We start from the raw sequence: 6,000 nt of genomic DNA, 5'->3' as shown, positions 1-6,000 counted from the left end.
AGCATCTTCCATGACTTCATTTACGAAAAAAAGTCAAAGATTTCATAGCACAGTTTGCTTAAATCAAAAGATTTGTTTCAACATATTAAATTTACCTTCGTACTTGCTGCCTCAGTTAGACTTAACACTAGAAATAAATTAATATGTGAAGGTTTATTTCAATGATTTGCCATACGAGTAAGTACTCCCTTTTTCCGTTCTATTGTTAATGTATTTGTTTCTTCCATACTTGCATCATAATTCGCAGGTAACACCCCATTTTGTAAAGTATATATGCTCCAGTGCTCGACTTCAGCAGATCGAAAATGAGTGCGAAGTTCAATTCTGCTAACATTTGATGTGAGACCCCCACAGCAATCATTCCATTAAACCAAAGTGACTAGTTATTATAGCAAATGCTGGAAGGATGATTTTCCAAAGCAATCTTAGGTTAATGGAAAAGCGACGTTATCTATACAAACTTCCCTCTAAGCTTCGTCGGCTTACGGGTTTGAGCTTCCAATACAAACGTATGAAACTCTTTCATTTCAAATATGATGATACCAAATTGAGGAACAAAACAGCAAGAATCCCTCAAATGGCCGTACATTGTATATGAACTACACATTCTGATCCCATTTGACATGTTTTTTCTTACTACGAAGACACACGTTTCTTTGCCACAAGTCGCAGGGCATTTTTCTTAAGCATAGCAAGACCAGGTAAAACATCAGTATCAATGTCCTCTTTCTTCACTCCAGAAGGCAATCCCCAATTGAATGAGTTCAAAAGATTAGCAAGTGCAAGCTCCACAGCTGCTATTCCCAGGGAGTATCCCGGGCAGCCTCTTCTGCCTGAGCCAAACGGGATCAATTGAAAGTGTTTCCCTGTTGCATCTATAGTACTATTCAAGAATCTCTCAGGCAAGAACTCATGTGGATTTTCCCAATACTCAGGATCTCTTCCAATTGCCCAAGCGTTCACGTAAACGGTAGTCTTGGGCTGGATCTCATACCCGTCTAGGATGCAACTTTCCATTGTGTATCTTGGGACTAAAAGAGGAGCAACTGGGTACAATCTCATAGTCTCCTTGATGATTGCTTTGAGATAGGGAAGCTTTTGAATATCATCTTCATCTATCATTTTTTTTCTCTCCAAGCACCTCTTGGATTTCGTTTTGAGCTTTTTCCAGTGCCGTAGGGTTCTTGATAAGTGCTGTCATTGCCCAGATTATGCCTGCTGAAGTTTCTGTCCCGGCAAAAAATACATTCTGCAGTTGTTTATTGAAAAACAAAAAAGATAATCATCAATGAGTTTCCTAAGCCTAAAACTTTTCCTGTTTTCGGGTTGAAGATCATTTAGAAATATTTTCGGACAGTAAAAATGAAAAATTTTTGGAATGTGATGTGTGGGCGATAAAGAGGTAGGTAAACATTATGTTTAGGAAATATTACAAAATTTTTTTTCTAAAAAAGGGCTGATTCAAACGCTTGTTGTTCATCAAGACCAATTGTATCCAATTGAAATGAATCAACGTTTGTGTAAGACAAAATAATGACTCTCATCCGATCCAATTCTGGTGGAGACCCTAAACACAACCTCTCTATCAGAATTTGAACTTGGAGTTGGTATGTAATAGTGCCAATTAACTTAAGGATGTAAATAGAAAAACAAATAAATAACGCTGTGTTTGTCTTTGTGTCAGTATTAAATTGTATAGTATTCATATTAAGTACCATTATTTTTCATAAGATATGATTGCAATTTCAAGTAGAAAAGAACTAAACAGAACCTGTATATCACACTCTGTATTGGAATAGTATGTTAAAGAGTTAGTTTATTACCATAAGTGTGGCCTTGATGTGATCCACAGTCAGATCAAACGGAGTTGATCTGTCCTTCTGTAATTGAATCAAGAGATCAATAATGTCTCCATCCATTGACGTTGGCCTATTTGGATCCAGGTGCTCATCAATGAGTTCTTGGTAGAACAAATCAAGCTTGTTGAAAACTTTCTCCAGTCGAGATAGCATCCCAGTGTATTTATCCAACCAACCAATTGTAGGAAAATAATCAGAGAAATAGAATGCAACAAACATTGCCTGAGCTTCTTGCAAGAGAAAGTGGAATCTTTTTCTTTCTTGGCCTTCCTCGTCATACCTTTTTCCAAATCCAATTCGGCAAATCATTGTACTTGTGAGAGACAATAAAGTGTGAGTCAAGTCAGTTACTTTTGATGAAGCAGATTCCTGGGATATCTTTTGAATCATTCGGTAGACCTCATCTTCGCGTATAGGACGAAATGATTGAACTCTCTTGGAGCTCAAGAGATGAAGAACACAAATCTTTCTCAATTCTCTCCATTGCTCATTGTACAGTGCGAACGCGATGTCCAGGCCATTGTAGGACAATTTTCGCTGGCCAAGCATAGGTGGCCGGCTACAGAAAATTAAGTCATGATTTTTCATAACTTCTTCTGCCATTCTTGCTGAAGAAACCACAAGTACTGGCATGGATCCAAGCTTGAGGGACATGAGAGGGCCATACTTTCTGGAAAGCTCCCCGAGATAGACATGTGGGGCTGAGGGATCAAATTGATGCATGTTTCCAATGATTGGAATCCCAGGAGGACCAGGGAGAGGAGGATGAGATTTTGTTGAATATTTCCTGCTGTTTTTCTGAAGAAGAATCAGGAAAATTATGGGAAGAGCTGAAAGTAAAGCAATGATCAATACTATCTCCATCACTTCAGGAGGAAGATTTTCTTGAGGTGGCTGGAAAATGGCCATAGAAGTTGGTTTTAAATAGTCTTTGTTGAGCTTCAAGTTGCATGATTTTTTTAATCTTTTCTTTTCTAGCGTGCAGGGAAAAAAACTACCATCGCCCAAATCAAGAACACTACCATCTTTCTACGTCAACAATTACTACCAAGTCCATCTCCATTATCAATACCACAGGCTACCAACTAGACGGGATAAAAAAGAGCAATAGAAAACTTTGTAACATTCTTTTCTTTCTACCACTAGATCCACACTATCACTAACAATTTCATCTATGTTACTACTATCATAATACTAAGGCACATTTTGTCAGGGAAAAAAATAAGGAGATGCTCTAGCGATCCAAAACCCGGAGGGTACTAGCCTGAAAAAAGTCACATCCTTCTGTATACTGTGATTTTTACATTCACTTTTATATTAATTAATTTCAATAAAATGCACAATCAAAGCATCTACTCAAATAAGTTTTTTCAATTGACAATTGTTTTGAAACATCACAAAAATTTTTCAAACAAGTTTTTTGGATTTTTTTCTCTTTTAAGAATATAGGTTTCTTTCCATGTAAAATAGTGAGAAAGTGAAGGCCATTTTTGGTAACTCATTATGTCAGGAGAGGTCAATATAGTTTTTAAAATTAGAGGGAAGTTAGGTGAAATTGTTAGAAACCTAAGGGGATTTATGAAATTATCCCTTAAAATAATGCGTATTGGCATATTTCAATAGCTATTGTTAGTGAATATGAGTATTTGATTAGTCTAAAATTTAGTATCCATGATTCCCGAGGCATTATTAACTATTAGTTGGTGGATATTACAAAACTTTTGTAGGATTATTGTATTATTTGTCCATACGAAACTAAATATATCTTAAAATTGATTTTCATGTATAGCTAGAACTTATTTTTGAAAATTTACCAAAAAATTAGTACATCATGTTTGAAAAATACAGATTTAGCTCCTCTACAGTTGCAAGAGAAACCGGACTATATAATTGATGGTTTGAGATTGAAACGAAGTGGCCCTACTCGATCTCAATCATCCATTTCAAAACTAGTGAATCTTGAAATAGACGACGGGTGTCAAGCTGTGACACTCTGATCCAATCTTAGAACGTCATAATGCGGTCCTTGCAATCGTAGGAGATCTGAATCCAGAAAATACCGACCCTTGGGGGTTAAAACTAATGATGGAAGAAGAATAATCAGTAGAATATTGTCGGATATCTTTCGTGTTGAGGGTTGACTGCTGAATTTTAAAGCCGAATGTGCCATGATCGTGAACTGACCTAGGGGTGGGCACGGGTCGGATACCCGTCCCTAACATGATTTGACTGATCCGACCTTGATAAATTGGATCAGTCATTTTGTGACTCTAACCCGCTCCTAATGTCTTCGGGTACCCGAAAAAAGGGGCGGATCATAGGGTACCCACCCCTAAAAAAAGAACTATTTTTCAATAAAAAAATTATTTTCCACTTAATATCAACATGTTTTTCAATAAAAAAACATGATTTTCCAATTAATATTGGTAGAGATATTGTAATTAAAGTCCATACATCACCATTCTCACACAGTTCATCCAACAATCAAATCGATCTCATAAATTTTGTACATATTAGAATTATAATAGCCAATGAACAAAACGAAATTTCATAATAATTTTAAATACATCACCATTTTCACACATTTCATCCTTATACAACACAACAAACACAAGGATAATAAGTATTTGGCAACTTCCCCAACTTCCTTAAGGATGTTATGGTACAAGACTGCATCCCAAATAAGTCGATTGTGAAATCAAATTCAGAAAAGAATTGAATAGAACTAATTTATTTTGGAAAAAATATAACAAAAAATAACCTTAAAAAATCTTCCCCAACTTCTTTACATCTTTGGAATAGACCTTATGGTAAAAGGTGATGAAAAAGAAAAATAATTTCTTACACTAAATAAAAGAGACAAATTTAAGAGACATAATTGCAATAAAATAAATCAAATAAATAAATAAGTGAAAGACACAAATGTTTAAATTATCTAGCTAACAGAAAATTGAAACTCCAAACACAAATCTTTCATTGAATTGATGCAAAATTTGCAGGAAAGATCGATGGAGGTAGAATAAAAATAAAAAGGATGAAAGGGATGAACAATTTTTATTACAGAGTTTCACAAATTTTTTTTTCATTTTGTTCATTTGGTTCATGTTTTACCAAGAATATTCGCTTTCTTCAAACAAGATGAAGAGAGGTGGATCATATAGGATTAGAATATGAGGCTGTGAGTCACTTCACTTGCACTTAGAATTAAAAATTACAAAGTTATAAAATGATCCCTAATTTTTTAATATTTATAAAATATACCCTGTGGGTCGGGTGCCTGCGGGTTTTTATTTTTCTGATCCGTATCTGTACCCGATTTTTGCGGGTATCCGATCCTTATCTGCCCCGCTAAGAAAAATTGGATCGGATATCCTATTTTTCGGATCGGATCAGATCGGGTTCATCGGGTTTTCGGATCAACGGGTTTTTTTGCCCACCCCTGACCTATGACCACCACCCATAGAGAGAAGCGTGCAAAATATTTTGAAGTACGAACCAACACATGCCCTTTAGTTAATCTCCTGGGATTAGTCTAATGGTCAGTGGAGGGTTTTAAAAACTATCTCTGCTGTCAGGTTCATATTTGAATTCTGGGCCTAATAGCAAGGGAGTGGAAAAGTAACGGGGAAAGATGGGAGGTCAAAAAAAATGCCCTTGAGTTGTTTATTGTGTTTATTGTTAAGAATCCCAACACATGGTCCCTGGGTTTATATTATACTATTTGTTTAGAAATAAATTCTACAGCCTTGACCTAATGCTCGTCAGAGATGATTTCGAATCACAATAATTGCATACGAGTATCTTTCATGACTTCGTTTACAGCAAAAGTCAAAGATTTGATATCATATAGTTTGCATAAAACTTTTGTTTCAACATGTTAAATTGACCTTCGAACTTACGTATTTATAGCTTAGTCTTAGAAACAGAAATATTTATAGTTTTTTTTAACGATTTTTCCACACGGAAGTGAGGTAAATTTCCTCAAATGTCCTTACTCAGTCCCTCAACTTATATTTTTCTTCATTTTGGTTGTTGATCATTTGTGTCCAATTTAAATTAGTCAGTTTAGATGCTTGACAAAACAAAATGGTCTTTTACCAAGCAGGTGATTATTGATGGACCCATGACTTTTATCAGATCA

The 6,000-nt window shown here is 35.5% G+C and overlaps 1 pseudogene; it reads right to left on the bottom strand.

Moving 5' to 3' along the window:
• Positions 1 to 385: 385 nt before the first annotated feature.
• On the bottom strand, positions 386 to 2,772 carry LOC113703968 (6,7,8-trihydroxycoumarin synthase-like; annotated as a pseudogene).
• Between the last annotated feature and the right edge of the window lie 3,228 nt (positions 2,773 to 6,000).

This window comes from Coffea arabica, chromosome 6e (genome assembly GCF_036785885.1).
Source record: "Coffea arabica cultivar ET-39 chromosome 6e, Coffea Arabica ET-39 HiFi, whole genome shotgun sequence".
In the NCBI taxonomy this organism is placed as follows: Eukaryota; Viridiplantae; Streptophyta; class Magnoliopsida; order Gentianales; family Rubiaceae; genus Coffea; species Coffea arabica.
Note: the sequence above shows the minus strand (reverse complement) of the source record. Positions and strands in the feature narration are given on the sequence as shown.